Source organism: Dreissena polymorpha, chromosome 12 (assembly GCF_020536995.1).
Source record: "Dreissena polymorpha isolate Duluth1 chromosome 12, UMN_Dpol_1.0, whole genome shotgun sequence".
Classification (NCBI taxonomy): Eukaryota; Metazoa; Mollusca; class Bivalvia; order Myida; family Dreissenidae; genus Dreissena; species Dreissena polymorpha.
Window position 1 is genome coordinate 20,830,797 of NC_068366.1, and position 18,808 is coordinate 20,849,604.

The 18,808-nt window shown below is 33.1% G+C and overlaps 1 long non-coding RNA gene across 1 annotated transcript; it reads right to left on the reverse strand.

Moving 5' to 3' along the window:
* Window positions 1-3,714: 3,714 nt before the first annotated feature.
* On the reverse strand, window positions 3,715-5,072 carry LOC127853997 (uncharacterized). Its single transcript, XR_008036869.1, has 3 exons — window positions 4,902-5,072; window positions 4,504-4,668; window positions 3,715-3,837 (listed from the first exon to the last, which is right to left on the reverse strand). It is a non-coding gene; the product is annotated as an uncharacterized LOC127853997 (long non-coding RNA).
* Between the last annotated feature and the right edge of the window lie 13,736 nt (window positions 5,073-18,808).

Sequence of the window (18,808 nt, forward strand, 5' to 3'; positions counted from 1 at the left end):
ATAGAACCTATTTTTGTCGTTGTCATCAAGTTCATCAATTGGATTGGAATCAACCTTGTTTACGTTTTGTCCCGTACCCTGCACACTCATACCAATGTATGTATGGCTACCAACTGAAGAAAGAATATATGTCAAGTTATACACATGTATAAATAATAATATTTCCATACATGTACATATAACTTTATTGATACATTTAAATAAATAAATGTAAACTACTTTTATTATTACTATTATTTACTCCCTTTACTTACACCTGAATTGAAAAGGCGGGGAGACATCAGCATAGAAAAACACAGATTTGGTGTCGACAGCATGTCCTGTTGTGAAGTCCTGCCATGAATTCGTGTTGTCCTTTTCACAGTCAACTAAGTAAGAATACGTTTCTTTTTCGTTGGTGCAGAAGTTTGTGATGGAACAGGACTTGCATAATTTGTTATTACATTCCCTTTTTGTGACGTAAAAATCGGTACCTGGAACATTTAAAAATAGTGTAATAGATACCTATAATATTAGTATTGTTTTTGTAATACTAGTATTGTATTTGCAATTCTTGTTGTATTTTTTAAAACAAAAGACATTTTGGTGGAATAAAGATCTCCATGTCCCTTGTTTTACACTAGTATTTTTTTTCCTTTTTTAAAATGGTTTGCCTGTATTGTACAAAACAGTTAAACAAAAATCTAGATTTTAATTCCGGTACCTGACTGAGTTCCATAATACAAGTCAGGTGTGTTTGTCACTGAACACTTGTCACTTTTATGCGATTCTGCGCAGGTGTAGATGTCATAACACGTATACGTAATGTCAATTGTCGCCGTGACAGTCCATATCAGCTTCTCGCTGTCAGTGTTTGCATGAAGCCGACTCAAACTAGGTGTGCTTGTGAACTTTGTGTGATCTAAAAGAGGTCAAACAGTGGTGCAAATGTACAATTACATTTCCGATTGGACATGAAACATTGTTTAAACGACAGAATTGTTTTCTCGAAAATTTACAAATACATATAGGTTGTCACGTACGTGTAAACCAAATTAAATTTAACACTCACATATGGTTATATCTAATACTTCGCATGTAAAATATAGTCTTCGATTTTCCACACATATTTGTACATGTAGTAGTTCCGAAGATATCGTGACAAGAGGCGCCTTTACTATGATGTAACCATCGCCTGGAACGGTTTAACAAAGAATCCATTTTTTATTTACATTAAAAAATGTGCCGTAGAAAGGCCTATTGAACAGCAACGACGAGGTATCAAACAATAAAAACATTCAATGACGATACACCACCGCTTGAATGTCTTGTGATGGATCCAGTAACCGCGTCGATAAAAAATCACATAAAATACATTCGTGTGCTGTGTTTTTGTGAGAAACCAGCTTGCATGGCAGGGCAACATTTAATTAATATATGTGTTATTGATACACTTGATATGATAAAAATTGGAAAACGTCATATTGAATACAAGTAACAGCACCACAATAACAGCATAAATGACAGCTAATAGAATTTTAGAATATTTACAGATCTTTAAACTTGTTGCACTTGGTTTTTGTAGACGTCATTCAATAAATATGTATAGACATTAGTTAATAAACAGTAGTAATTTTTATGGTCCGTTTATTATCGTTGTTTTGTCTGAATTAATCTTGTTGTTCAAATCAGTATTCCGCAGTTGGATTGCATACGTTGTGACGTAATTGCTCGTATTCTAAGTCAACAATTTCAGGCAATTCATCTTAGGTTTAATAACATGTATGTTTGTACCTATTTAAATGTGGATGCCTGTGTTTGTCCTCGACTGAGTAAAAATGCGTGTTTTAAGTTTAATCACATTTACAACGCACTTAGTGTACTATAGCTTAGATAGTTTTTAGCGCAACGATCAAGTTGTATTCATGTTTTACCTGCGTCGATGTCAAGCCAGTCTGGCATATCGTTGGAAGTACCGATATAAAATCGCGCCTTATCATTGTCATCGTCGGACTCGCTGGGATTTGAGTTCACCTTGTTCACCTTTTGACTTGTACCTGGTATACTCTTCCCGATCTCGATTGCGTTGCCCACTATCGCAAAGTAACATGCACTTTAATAGGTTCTTCATATAATTCATGTATTAAAGTATGTTTCAATCTCAAGCCATGATACTAATAAAATGTACAAGGCAACAATGAATACTGGCAATAGAGCCTGTTATTTTCACGACTGAATCGTAACAATTGATGCAACAAAGACAGCTTGCACAAAATACCAACTCATTTTTAATGTCTTATTTAACTTGAAATCACATTTAACGTTTTTTATGTAAGATCAAATTACATTGAAATAAGAAAGGTGGATCAATATCTTCTGTAAACGTTAGAGATCCGATGATCTGCAGCGTTCCGCTTGTGTACCCTGAATGGCTCGTATGGCACGTCACCGTGAACATCAGCGAGTCACCTTTGTCAGCGCAATACCGAGTTGAGTTACAGGGATTACAACCCGGGTCCAGGCATGCCTTTTTGTAAATTGTAACTCCTTAAAAAAAATTATTTTTTTTTGAAGAGCTGCATGTTCAATACCAAAAACCTAATGGACTGTATTAATTAACTCAAGTTAATAATGTGTATCTTTTTAAAGGTCTCAAAACGTCTTTTTATCTTCACATTTAATACGGATGCACAGAGAATAACATGTTTAAGCCACATCGTTTTTGTTATATATAAGGCCATGCTTGGATTTGTTTTGTTCTTTCCTACCCTGTTATATTAAAAACCGATTGGGCAGATTTCTGTTTCTTGTTTATCATTCCATTCATTAATCCCCTAATTTTAACGAAACCAATCGCTAGGACTCAAATTGTTTATTTTGTTGAATATAATTTATTTTACCAAAAATGAGGACACCGTTGATCATGAGTTATAATTAATATATCAAAACATGGAGTGATATACACGTTTACTGACCTGACATTAATCCCACATTTTTAACGAAACCAATCGCTACGACTTTGTTTTAAATTGTTTATTTGTTGAATTGATTTATTTTACCACAGTTGATCATGAGTTATAATTAACATCTCAAAACATTGAGTGATATAAATGCTTACTGAGCTGACATAACAAATAAAACAGGCACTTTGCATAAGGCCAATATCAGCGTTAAGGTATTATACACTGTAATGTTCTCACCATTTGTCCCAATCCAATCATTATCAGTTGTGCATGAGTCACATTTCACCCTGTCTGAACACGTGAACGCTGCGTCATCAGAACATGCAAATGTGATGTCACACATGCCGTCGATCGTCATCAACGTCTTCTGGTTGTCTGTGTTCACGTGCAACGAGGAGATTGTCGAACCTGTGTCGGTCACAGCGCTGTCGTCTGTGAACAAAAATCGTTTAACCTACTCCAAAGAAATACAGGTTGACCATGTAAATACTTACGTTTTAAGTGATTTTATGAAAACATATTTCCGCATGTGTGGCACATATTGTTAAATAATGTTTTAATGCATGTGTGCATTAAAAAAATAAGACCATGGCGTGATGTGTTTCTGATGAACCGCTTGGGTAAATATTAATGAATATTTTATCTCATGTATTTGAGTATATGTATTAAATCTAGGTCCACTATAAATTATGTGAATGCATTTAATTTGGAAGGGATTTCACAGCATATGGCAATGACGAATAAAAGAAAACAACATCGAACTCACACACAGTCACCGTCAGATCTTTACAGTTTTCCAGTCCTCTACGATTAGTTGCACAAAATGTTTCAGTGTGTGTGCCTGCGCTATGCGACACAGTGCTTGATACTCGGATGTCTACCGTGGTGTCGGTAGCTGTAGTAAAATTCAATACACCACTACGTAAGTCAAGATAATATGTTAATCATAAAGAGTTTTGTAATTCAAAATAATTAATACAGTTGTTTTCAATTGCTAATATTACTACGATACGGCAAACGTGTGCCAGGACAAATCGTAAATCTGTATTCAGGAATGTGTTTACAATATTGCAAACTGATCGATTAAAAAAATAATGTACATGTGTGTCATTCATTTAAACATGCCAAATAGCAACCCTGATTAATACATAATTATGCAAGAAATATCGGTTCATTTATGGATTGTCATCAATTGAATGACATAAATTCATACAGAACAGAAAATATGTGTACTACTAACATATTATTTTATTATTTAAAAAATATTAAACATAAATAATAAAACTAATAGAAAATGGTGTAGCGGATGCGCGTTCGATTTTACTCCTCCTGGATCCGTTTTCGAAAGCCGGTGACGACAAATGACAAACAATTGTGTTCAACTTTTTGTCGTGCTATTATAATAATTTTACAAGATCCCAACAATTCAAAATTGGTAGGAAAATGCATTTAATAAAACTCTTCAAGAGTAAGAAAATAGTTAAAAAGTATCTTTAATGCGCTTTCCAAAAGTATCAGTCCAAGAAAAAGAAAAATAACATGTACGAAAAACATTCCTTACCACCATCAATAGTTAACCATGGTAGATTGTTTGTCTCTTTGCTGAACGTACATGTATCATATTCTCTTTGTACCAAAGAGTGGTTCACTGGGTCCGAAAAGATGCGACTGACGAGTAAATTAGTATTTCCTATTGTTATACTTGTTCCGACATGTATAACATCGGCTAAATGAGAAAGCACACATTTCACAAATTTCGTTGAAACAAACAAACATACAAAATTACTGCCTGTTAATTAAACATTGATTTTATCTTCAGATTACGTACATTCATGTATCCTTTACAGACCAATAACAATACAAAAGTAATCCAGTGAAACTTAAACTATATAAATAAATGTAGTCGTCCGCACTTTCACTGCATAGCTACAAAAAAAACGAACACAAATATATACTCACATCGAAAGGCGAACGGAGGGTCAGTATCTTCATCGAAGGTTATCCTGCTAGTTGCGTTTGCCGTTTCAGTATCCACGCCAAACTCAGATAAATACATATTACAGGACACTGTGTATTCAATGGTTTCTCCGCCAGCAGGACAAGCGTCATTGATGTCGCACGTGGTACACCGGGTACACTTCCTCTTGTAGACATTATTTTCTAAGTAATATTTAAAAGTACTTTCTTTAACCCTTTGCATGCTGGGAAATTTGTCGTCTGCTCAAATGTCGTCTGCTGAATTTCTTAAATTAGCATTTTCTTCGAATTTTTTTCAAAGAATACTATCAGAATAGCAAACAGTTTGGATCCAGATGAGACGCCACGTTCTGTGGCGTCTCATCTGGATCCAAACTGTTTGCAAAGGCCTTTAAAATTCAGCTCCAGCGCTTTAAGGGTTAAAATGTGATGCTTTAAACTGCATGTATATTAAACGCGATTCTTTCTAAACGATATACATTCGGGGAATTTTTTATTTTGATTGTCATACATGTTTACAATCTTTAAGCTATATAAATATTATTCCTCTTAAATTCGGAACAATTTGTTGGATGCTATGTTTTATCGAACACAATTGACGTGTCAAATACGTATTTTTGCAATCATTCACATGTTTGATACCATTAATGTAATTTATTGTTAAAGGTTGCATTATATGTGTCTTGTTCTGAGAAAATTGGGCTAAATGCATGTGCGTAAAGTGTCGTCCCAGATTAGCCTGTGCAGTCCGCACAGGCTAATCAGGGACGACACTTTTCGCTTAAATGGTATTTTCCGTTTAAAGGAAGTCCCTTTTTACCGAAAATCTAGTTTAAGCGGAAAGTGTCGTCCCTGATTAGCCTGTGCGGACTGCACAGTCTAATCTGGGACGACACTTTACGCACATGCAGTATGGCCAGTTTTCTCTGAACAAGATACATATATTTGTGTATGTTTGCTGAAAAATCTGAGCATTTAATTTTTTTTTATTATTTGAAAAATGAAATTACGATAAAAATTGCCCTTCGCAACATGAGCAACCATCATTTTTATGTTAAATATAAGATCATCTAACAGGGTCACACTATGGTTCGCATGCGTGGTATGCGCAACTACAATTATCAGCAAAATTAAAGGGGCCTTTTCACGTTTTGGTAAATTGACAAAATTAAAAAAAGTTGTTTCAGATTCGCAAATTTTCGCTTTAGTTATGATATTTGTGAGGAAACAGTAATACCGAACCTTTACCATTCTCTAAAAAAGCCTATATATGCATCTTTTGACGATTGAAAAACCTGAACATTATAAAGCGTTGCAATGCGAAACGATTGAATAATTTCGAGAGTTCTGTTGTTGTCGTTATATTTTGTGAAACTACGAGGATTGCATATATAAAGTATAAAATACATCCTTCATTTTGTGAGCATGTATGGTACAGTGGTCTAATTGGTAGACTTTTACTCCAGGACTCCAGGAATCAGTGGTTCGAGTCTTGTTGAGGGTTCCTTTTTTCCTTTTTTACATTTTATTCTTGATTTTTACTGGAGTTTTTTAGATCCAATGTTTACATTTATCAATATAAAGCATTTAATGACAAACGTCAATACATGCCAAAATCTGTGAAAAGGCCCCTATAAGTTCCGAAACACAAGGGGAAATTATTCCTGTTGATCTACTAGTATATCTTAATCTAGAGACTGAATCACAAGTTGTCTCCAAAAGAAAAAAAACTACGCAAATAAAGTTGGAATCTTCATGCGAGAGAGTAGAAAATTATCTATTTTTAAATTGCCCACTCGACCAATAAACCAATAAACAAATTTGCAAGCCAATAAACATGTATAAACAAATTTGATTACGTCCCAATATGAAATATCTACACGTGTGGTTTGTATACGATTAACGCATACTTACCTTGTGTTCGAAATAATCCATCGTTATTTGTCCAACATGAGTTACAAACGTCGCTGTATCTATGATGGCCGTCGCTTGCAATATATAAACACTTAGCTGTTATTGTCCATATAAGAATTTCGTCGTCATTGTTTGCATGAAGACTTGTAACACTTGGACTGTTCGTTATTTCCGTTGAACTTCTGTCATCTACAGATGATTATATCATATGATTTAAACTACTAACATGACCGTGCAATAAACTTCATATAACAACAAGTCATAGTTATACATGTATACCTGAAACTGCTTTAAATTGCACTGTATTTAGCAAAAAGTTTTTTACGGAAAGTATATGAATTATGGTGGAGGGGTTGCTTTTTGAATTTGTGCATTCAGAGGTGTTGGCTTATACTAATCAGGTGTAAGCGTTACATACAATGATATACATAGCTTAAATAATGAGAATTCTGAAACACAATTTTCTCTTTACCTTGAGTGTAGTATACGTTCATTTTGTTCGATCCACCACATATGAGACTGTTGTCACCGGCGCAGGGCATATCACAGTCCGATTCGGGCTTTGCAACTGCAAGCAGGTCGTTTCCACAGAAACACTCCTCGCCGTACTGTAAGTTAATTGTAAAATAGATGACACCAAACAATTCTTACTAGGCATTTTATAGTTAAGTCCTGTTACTGTTGATAAGGTCGACATTTGTTTCCAAAAAAAGTATGACATTGCCCTTTCCGACAGATACGTGTTCTTAAATAGTATTCGCCAAGAAACAATTTCAACAACATCTGTACTCAAGCACCAATAAATGCCATGTGTATATGTTGTAACATATGTATTAAAGAGGTATATTTGCCGTGTTTCTTCAATTTAAATGACGCACATCCCCTATTTGCATTAATACAAAAATCTATTCACAATAATAATAGGTTGAAGATATTAAGAAACATATATACAATCGCACAGCATATTGTTCGATTCGCATATACTCTTAAGCACGCATGAAATAACACACACATTAGGCATTTATCAATACAGTTTGCTCAACACGTTACCAATAATGCGTGTGCAATTTAAGGGACATCCTGTAATTACTGACATTTAAGTTATTCTACAAGACTAAAACTGTCCCGTTACATCTTCTTTAATTCATTTGAAAACATATGTACATTTTTAATTTTATAAAAAGTTACCTTTTCTGAATATTTTCTAAATACGGCATGTACTAAATACTTTTAGAGAGAGTGTGTTTTTGTTCGTTTTTTTTTAATTAGGATATAACCATATTAGCAATCAATTTTTAATATATATTGAATTAAGTATTTTATAGGCTATGTACAATAAAATATTTAGAGACCTCAGAAAACTATTGTTATTCCGCATTTGTATTGGATACCGCTTAAACATCACAATTAATACTACATATATGATTGTTTAAAAATAAATCGAATACAAAAATACTTATGCTGCTAATAATAGTAATACACGAATATAGCAGATAGTAAATATAAAATAAGCAATACGCATTTTCTTCCAAATGAATTCCTTCATTCTACCTCGCTGTTTATTATAAATACATATAACGGTAAGTGTTAAATTGTTTAACAAACTAACAATTTAGCTGTTTTTGTTATATATGCATTTTTATGTATGCGTATCTGTCAAATATATATAAAACACATTGTAAATGATCAAAAGAAAATGTGCTGATCCGACAAAAACTATTTCATTAAACAATACATGTTTGCTTATTCGTGTAAGTTTAGCATTTACGTGTTGCATTATATGTCGCACATGCTTGGTATACTGATGAAACATGCTTTCCTCTGGACTAGAACTCAGAACCGGAAGTGCATGCAGACCTCAGATGTTTTTGACGTGCATATATCGACTACATGTTCATGTATTTTATAATTCTATAAATGCCTTTTCTAATTAATATGAACAGTACATTCGCTACAGGTGCGTTCAGATAGAATTACAATTAGAGGAAAATACGTAACGATAGCTCAATCCGGATTATAATTAATGTAATGTTATTGAATACAAAACATTTTCTGTCGATATAACACTAATATAACTGATCGAAAATATATGTGTCTGTTGCAAAAATTTAAAATTAATCCAAATAATCGACTCTCATCTATCATGACATTAAAATGCACATATATGGACTAATTCGCCGATAAAAATACCTTTATTGCAAATACCGACATGCAAAATCAAGTTACCATTAAAAATAACACATACTCCTTTAACAAAGAAAAAAATCGATCAAAATACTTTTTTACGTATTTGCCATTGAAAGTGGTTTCAAACTCGGTCGTGTATGGTTATAAATGTATATAGGACTCTAAACTTGCAATTTTCACCCTGCTCGGGAATGGAACACATTTACTCAAATTGATAAACTGCACATTACGTTTAACTTTTAGGACGCACTCATCATGGTCTTGGCTTCCATGATACACGTCACATATGATTCAAATCCCTTCAGAAAAAGGAATCAAAAGTCTTACCTCCACGGCGGCATATATATATGAAATACATGCACTGATACAAATGTCAGGCGTATTATTTGGGCGTCTGAAGGCCAACGTAGGTAAGGGACGCGGATCTGCTGGATCCTCAAAACAACCCAGGTACAATGCACCTAGGACACATGTTATATTTAGGCTATCGTTAATCGTTTGAGTTCCCCGCATCAAAACGAGTAAATATTTAGGTTGGGATATGTTAAAACAAAAAAAGCATTTATTTGACATCTGAATTAAGTATATTTACTATTATCATTACCAATAACAATAATAATAATAATAATAATAATAATAAATAATAATAATAATAATAATAATAATAAAAAAATAATTAATAATAATAATAATAATAATAATAATAATAATAATAATAATAATTAATATTATTATAATAATAATTATTATTATAATTATTATTATTGTTATTAGGGTTTTCATTATTATTATTATTATTATTATTAGGATTAGGATTATTATTATTATTATATTATTATTATTATTATTATTATTATTATTATTATTATTATTATTGTTATTATTATTATTCATCTTATAATTATTATAATTCTTCTTCTTCTTTTTATTATTATTATTACTATTAATATTAGTATTATTATTACCATAATATATATAATTATAATAATAATTATTATTGTTATCATTATTATTATTATTATTATTATTATTATTATTATTATTATTATTATTATTATTATTTTTATTATTATTATTATTATTGTTATTGTTATTGTTATAATTATTATCAGTAGTAGTAGTAGTAGTAGTAGTAGTAGTAGTAGTAGTACTAGTAGTAGTAGTAGAACTAGTAGTAGTAGTAGTAGTAGAAGTAGTAGTAGTAGTAGTAGTAGTAGTAGTAGTAGTAGTAGTAGTAGTAGTAGTAGTAGTAGAAGTAGTAGTAGTAGTAGTAGTAGTAGTAGTAGTAGTAGTAGTAGTAGTAGTAGTAGTAGTAGTAGTAGTAGTAGTAGTAGTAGTAGTAGTAGTAGTAGTAGTAGTAGTAGCAGTAGAAGTAGTAGTATATACAAATTTTTATTATTTTTATGATAATAATAATAATAATAGTTACTATTACTACAGTCTTATGACTTCTTCTTGTATTACAAGTATTTGTATAATCATTGTTTTCAGTATAAGTATTATTTTTAGTTGATAGTGTAGTTATTTAGTATCTCAAAGTCATTGTACTCACATTCGACGTGATTAAGCAGGATGAACGCAACAACAGAAATCAGACAAGGCGTGTTCATTTTGTATCCAATATGTCACCACTTAACACATTTTATATTAAACAGAAGAAATGTAGCATTTCTGCGATTTCATTCACATTTAAGACGCGGTTAGATTTTGACCTGGTAAGAACACTGACTTTCCCTTAAAACAAGACAGATAAATACTCTTCAAAATCAATTCACGTTTTGGTAATGGGCTACATCTCAGCATTAACGTTAATGCCCTATTACAGCCAATATTACTAAAATGCTTAACTCGTATACAATTTAAATCTACTGCGTAATACCAATGAATTAACCTTGCCCGACATACTCAACTTCAATGCTTTCTATAAGTTATTTTTTTAACAATGGACGATGCGTTTGTATAAAGCAAAAAAACAAGAACCGTTTAATCAGATGTTACAGCTCACCGAGTTTTTTGTAATTAAAGAAAAAGACGTTATCGAATAAGATCTATTGAAAGCGATACTTCCTCAATTAATATTGGTTCAAATAGGAAATTGTACTAATAAACAACAGGAAAGAGAAATACATGAAGTTAAGTCTTCTAAAAAAATCTTTTATTTAGAAGAAATGCTTATCAGAAGTAGAAGTAAATCGGGTAAACATGGTTAAGTGATGTTGCTGTTGCCTATATTAATGAATGACATTGTTATATTTTAAGGGACTCGGATTTTTATATTCCGCCCTTATGTCGACAGCCGTTTCTTAAATCTGTCAGTAAATGTTTGTGCGCAATTTTAACTTATATAAATATTCTGACAAACGCCGTTAAAAGAATAATTGTATAAAAAAGCCTAAAATGGCAAACGTTTCAGCATTAACCAATTGTTTTTGAATTTGTGAAAACGATCACCTCACCTCCCCTCACAGAAGAATGAAATTTTGATTATTATAAGAAAACTCGTTTCATCGTCTTTTGCTGGTGCTGGTGCAGCTAACTTTTAACGCAAAAGGAGCATCAGCAGCTATCAAATGGAGACTGCAAACAAACGCAATTCACTCAATCGTATCATTCAATAAAACGACTACCTAATTGTTAAGATTAGTCCAACAGCAAATTAACCCTTCAAAACTAACATGAACTGTGCTTCCACCACCGTAAACGTGGAATTCGGAACTTTCAAAACGTTGTAAATACAAGAAGACACAACCAAGATCTATCCGAACTCTTTGGGGTTATTATCGCCTGATTTCGAATTCAGAGTCGCAAACGTTTCTACAACCATACTATCGGGTGACTGAACATTGAAGGACGCAGTGTCAAGTTAAACAACAAAGTTGACTAGGGACACGTCATGGAGAAAACAATTTTCAAATAATATTGTAAAATGGTATAACAATGAGTTGTTATTTCTTTCCGGTGTCCGCCTGTCTGTCTATCTGTCTCTTCACGAATTGGCGCTTGTGAGAACAGCAAAATAATTCGGAATCTAGCGGCGATTATTACTTGTTATGAACACTTGTAAGTATTTATTTACCGGGCATTATATTATCAACATCTACAATGTATTCATGGATACATTTTTTTTCAAGGTAAAAGGCAGTACCCAAATATTATAAATCAAAATAAATTACTGATTAGACAGTGTTCATCATCATTGTCCTTTTTATAAGGAACAACTGAGCATTTTAGTTACCTTAAGAATACAGTACAAGAGCATGTATTCATTTGGATTTCTGAATAAATTATCCGTAACCTTATAGGTGAAAGAAATGTACGATCCTATTCGGTTTTGTTGTAGTTGGGTTATTAATAAACTGAGGAGTCTGGGAGCGCGAATAGAAACTATTTGACAAAACCAGGCCCCTGCTTAGTCGACGTGATTGTCAATATCTACGGTATGCAAAAGCTTATGTGTAGCTTATTACTCATTAAGTCTGAGATAATTAAATCACGTGGTTTAAGCTATTATTATGTTCGACATTGTGCTATATATGAGACATTTAAAAAATACCACAACACGCCGCCACTATTGCGTTGAGCGGACATTGTTTACGCCTTATATACTGGCACTACTGTTAATTGGTTGAATTGTTCTCTTATCATTTTTATCTGACAGAAACCAGTGAACGTTTTTGTCACGTGGGCGTTATGATTGATTACATTGAACGTAGTAGAAAGACCGATGTCAAACCACGTGAACTTACTTACCAAACTGTATACGAATTTTTATTTAGCTTTCAATATTATATTATTATTATAATATTGTTGGATATCAATATATTATTCATACACATGTACGATTTAGTGAACGTTTTTTGTGTACAAATGAGTAAATGACAAATCTATAAAAACGTGACCAGTTGAAAACCACTTTCTACGTTTGTACTAAGAATTTAATGAGATCCCAGCATACAAACTTAATTCATATCATAAGACTAAGCCATTTGGGACAAACTTTGCTGCAATGCCCAGCAAGAAACATGTTTACTTCTTTACTAAAATACACCTATTGTTAGTGCGATCTTATGCTGTGGGAGAAAATTGCAGTAAACCTCATACGTCCGGTATAATAACCACCAATCAAACTCAAATGCGCTGGGAGAATGAATCAAACCCAGGTGTGTATACTTAGGAAGAGATTAAACTAAATACTGCAGTGGCTGAACGGCAAATCCTCTGGTAAACGCATATGACTATGGCTATGCAATACGCGAACATATTACAAAACAAAAAATGAATATACAAACTCTTTGGGGCTGAAACCGATTTCAAGGCATATGGAATCTCAAAACAAAGGAAAAACAAGACATGTATAACGGAAATCACATTAAATTACATAGACTTAGAAAAAAATACTGAAGAAAATGAAGTTATAACATTTAGTAGATGAAGTTCTGTTTAAAGACTAAATGTTATTATATCCACTAGAGAACAAATCTCGCACTGATTGCTTAATGGCCTCCTTTGTGGCCAAGGTTGAATTGTATAATGTCGTTATGGTTTGTGTTATATGATACGTCTCGAAACAAGGCGTCCGTGAACTTGAGAGAATGTGTTTAACACACCGTTAGTTTTGAACAATTACTATTGTTAACATGTTCTCACGTTTTAAGGCCATTTAAAAATAGCATATATTCTACGTATTGAAGCAGATTATTTAGTTATTTGAAACGCCCCGATTTCTTTCGCAAACTCTTGTGGGTATATTCAGTGCCTTGTCGGTACATAAACTCATTATATCGTAACCGGATATAATTTAATCACTTATCCTAAACTACTTCTTGTTTAATTGACTTAAGTAAAATGACTTTTCGCATATTGAAATGGATTTGAAGTTAGATTCATTTAAACGTCAATACCTAGTTTAGTTTAAATCTATTATGCTGAGCTTGATTGTATCAAAAGCGCAACGTTTGTTGAGATTTGAAAATGTACTTGGTGTCTTTAAGGGAGACAAAAAAAAACGCTCACAAAGTGGATACCAAACCCGAGGCCTCTTAGCCGCTGGACTGACACTATATCCGCTACAACACGGCGACTTTTATAAAATATATAACCAGAACTCAATTGAATTCAGGCAATTTTCAAGTTCACTTCATGTAATTTAACATTAAACACAGGTTTGACAGAGTTCTAAATAACGTTTGCTGGATGACAATGACAACGTTAATTCACTTTTTACATCATAATGAAACTTTCAACTGTTTTAGGTGCTTCTAACTCAGTAGGTAAGTATAGTGTTATTTCTGGCCATATTTTTCATTGAATCTTGTACTCCTCTGGTAAATAGTGAAGGAGGTTAAAAGTTTGAAGTAAGGTCTCGAATATTTTTAAAGCATCGCTCGAAAACGACAAGACTTTTCTACCTCGTTGAAAACCTGGTTAAAAATTAAAGATTTTATCGAAATGTCGTTAACTGAAGGTAATTTTTAGTGACACATTGCTTGAGTTATACACGATGTGTACGATAATATTTTATATAAACACTGTATGAATTTGTTGGAAAACAAAATGAAAAGGCATGCCAGAATATGACATGAGTGTATGTGGAATCAGTTTTATTATAGTTTTCAATCATTTACATACATCATTTAGTGTGTCAAGGCTGCATATTGAAACCACGATCGCCTCATTTCTCTTTTGCGTTATGGTCAACACATTTTACAGGTATACAATCACACTCAAAACACACATTAAACATTTGTTTCTGATGCTTTGACATTTTATATCTTTACGTCACTTATGGTGAGTAAATTAATAAGGAATGTGTAGCAAAAAGAACATAATAGATTATTGATACAAAATACCTTGATCTCTACATATTATTGAACTTATTAGGTTCTAACTAATTAACCCGTGATAGTAGGTGTAATTAATATTCATGGTTTGATACAAAACGCTTCTGATAATGTATACACTTGACTGGACCAAGGTTTGGCGCTTTTGTTCTTAAGTCACTAAATAACAACTCACGCAGCGCGGTGCTTCGTGTCAAATGGTACCGATTAATGATATAACAGCCTTGATTGAGCTGTACGCAAATACACTAACACTCAATACATACACACGAATCGAAAGAAGAAAGGCTACGAAGTTCAAGGGTAGTTTTCGAAACTTGATTAACCTCGTTTACAAAAATAGCATACTGTGAACTGTAGAACTTGTTATGCTATTCGTGTAACAGGTTACCGTAGTGTCACACAACTTGACCGAGTAATGCTTTTAACAGTTTAAAAAAAAACAGAACTATTTATCCTATTTGTAATAATATATATAGTTAAGAAGTATATTTTATATCATAGCTTGCAATCGAATTCCTATGATAAGAAGGCCTTATGTAAATCCAAAATTAAGTTGGTCTCAATGGACATTTTAAGATCATATTGTGTATATGAAATCTTATAATTTGTGCTTACCAAAGGATAAAATGTAAATAATTTTCGCAATATTTACTTGTTTAAAAAAGGTAAAAATACCAAAATGCGGCGTAGCCAGACGCTTTGAAAATATTATAAATCTTAGGAATTTCCTTAGACTTTTTCTAATGAGCTTTGTAATAACGGGCCGTGAGCTTCGACAAGGAAGATGCACTCGTTCATTTTTATTCTATGCTCATCCACACATACTTTGAGTAGTCTTTACAGGTCGTGAATAATGACTTAAAGTAACAAATTTAAAAGACGCTTGTGACACCTCTTTTATTTAATCTCGAAATGTAATCAATTAAATAGACACTAACATTGCAAAAGATAAAATTGAAACATCAACGTTGAACCTCGGCTACATTGAACGTTTCAAATGGTGTTAGTATGTGAAAGATGGTTGAATGGTGCTTACTTTGATCGTTTTCAAAGCTTCACTCCATATCATAAATAAAATGTATTTTCAAGATTGTATTTTGAGCCAGAGTTTTCGATTTTCAACATTGTATTGGGGGAGAGTTTTATATTGTATACTTTTTTATAGTTTTAAACGAGAGTTCAGCATTACATTTCAATCCAGAGTTATGCATTGGTAATGGAAAGCTGCACACTATTTACAATAGCAAAATATATTTCAATGACTCTGTCTCGTCTATATAATTCAGTTATATTAATTATGTTCAAAATAAATGGCGTCGGATTACCATCTTTCATGGTAGTTGACTGCCTTCACAGTTAGTGTTTTGTTTAACGATTGACTGTATTTAAATACAAGCATTGTATTCCGAAATATACTATTCTTAAAGCGTTCGAGTTTTTTAAAATGATAACTGTGTACATTTGTTTTAAAAACCTTGACATAGGTTTCTTTGTTTTATCTTGAAGATCTTAACCAAAATAACTTCACTCAGTAAACAAGATCAATTAACGCGGAAAAGAATATCTCACTGTAGTATGAACCCGTTAACCGTTCATGATTTGATAAACACAAAACGAGTGGCGTTACAATCTTTGGAAATAATGTATGACTTTTCTCGCGCATTTCTCTTCCTTGGGTACGAAAATGCAACTGGATACATGTAAGCGTGGCATCATTTTAGTGGAGTTATTGCTTAAGTATTGTGTGAAAACGTATCTTCGTAGAGGTAAAGGGCGTTTCCACATTTGTTTACAAACTCTTTTTTATTGATCCATACGTACATCAAGCTTTAATTTCCAGCTTATGTTTAAACATAGCCATGTACACACGACGTCATGTTATGAATTTATCAGTGTTCAAAACTAGGTCGATTATTCATTTTAACTGTATTGCTTCTATAAACGATACTAGTGAAAAAAATTCATTACGCAAATAATACTACGTGCAGAAAGTCAAAGTGTTGCTTTGTTTGCATATATATGTATGCAAGCAAAATCTCTAGAATCCCTTGTGGAGCGTAGGGCCTCGGCAACAGTCCTCCAGCGTACTCTGTTTAGGATGCTTTCTTTAACTCTCCCAATGAAATGTCATAGTTCTTAATTTCTTCCTCACAAGATCGCCTCAAGGTGGTCTGAGTGCATCGTACTCGTCTCTTGCCCTGGAGATTCCACTGTAAAGCATGCCGTGTGATGTCTTCTTGAGGTTTTCAAAGGTGTGATCAATCCACCTCCATTCCCATCCTTGCATTCTGTTGTCGACTAGGATCCTGGTTTGCCTGTTTCCATAAGTTGGTGTTCTTGACTTTTTCTGTCAATCTGATATTGATGATGTTTTGGAGGCAGGTTTTTTATACTGAAACTTGAAATGATAACATTATATTGGAACAAGAATTGCCAAGGTTTTAGTGCAAACAGCAATAGATTCGACCTTTAAAGGGGCCTTTTCACAGGTTTTGGCATGTTTTGAAGTTTGTCATTAAATGCTTCATATTGAAAAAATGTAAACATTGAACATAAAAAGCTTCAGTAAAAATCTAGGATAAAAATACAAAAAGAAAAAAGTAACCCTCAGCAGGATTCGAACCACTGATCCCTGGAGTCCTTGACCCCTGGAGTCCTGGAGTTAAAAAGTCTACGACTTAGACCACTCGACAATCATTCGGGATACAATACCCGATGTATTTTATACTTTATATAAGCAATCCTCGTAGTTTCCCAAAATATAACGACAACAACAGAACCTTCCAAATTATTAATTCGTTTCGCGTTGCAACGCTTTATAATTTTCTGGTTTTTAAATCGTCATTTTAAGATGCATATAATGGCTATTTTAGAGCCTGGTAAATGTTAAGTATAACCGTTTTCTCACAAATATTATAACTAAAACGAAAATTTGCGAATCCGAAACAATTTTTTTCAATTTTTTCAATTTACACAAACGTGAAAAGGCTCCTTTAAAATCGTCGTGAATTTTACGTTCATCACGAATTCAGATAATTCAGAGTACTGTCTAAGTCATTTGAATAGACAACTAACATTACAGAATATTTATTTAACTGTGTCAAAAAGATACAAGCTCATGGCTTCTACTTACGAATTATCAATTCCGACTGGTTAACACAATAACTAACTCAAAATAACACTGACAGCTAATACATAAAATCTTATGTGTCTACATAGACACAGTGTTGTCCGATCCCTTCCTCGTTTATAATTACATCTTCTTAGTATAACCGGTTCCTCTTTAGAGGAATCAACCGATTACAAAACTACATAATAAGCAAAATACACGATACTGCAACGACAAAAACTAGGTCGGATTGTATAAAAAATAAACAAATGTGAATGCGTTTTGCAGAAATGTTCAATACATAGACATGTTTTATTTAATGTATGCTTTGCGTTTGCCTCTGATTATACCGAAAATTTAGAAATAAAGTAATTGTATTTAAGGTTTGCTCGCTCGTTCTAATTGTGTGGAGCCCGATTCCGTCGACCAAGCGATCAATTTATTGCCGCCGTCTCATAAAATAAAATTGTCATATTTAAAGTCGTTTGAAATATTTATTAAAAAAAAATAACACACACAAATGAAGTGTCTCTATCTTTAACTTTTCACATTTTTCTGTAAATGTGTACTTGCTTACGTAGCTAGTGTCGTCACAAAAGTATATATGCCGAGCTCTGTGAAAAGGGGGTTTAATTAATGTTCGTTAAAAGTTATAGCAGCTTAGCCTGTGCAGTCCGCACAGGCTAATCAGGGACGACACTTTCCGTATTTGTGGTATTTTTCGTTTACAGAAAAATCTCTTCTTTGCAAAAATCCAGTTAAGGCGGAGAGTGTCGTCCCTGATTAGCCTGTGCGGACTGCACTGGCTAATCTGGGACGACACTTTACGCACATGC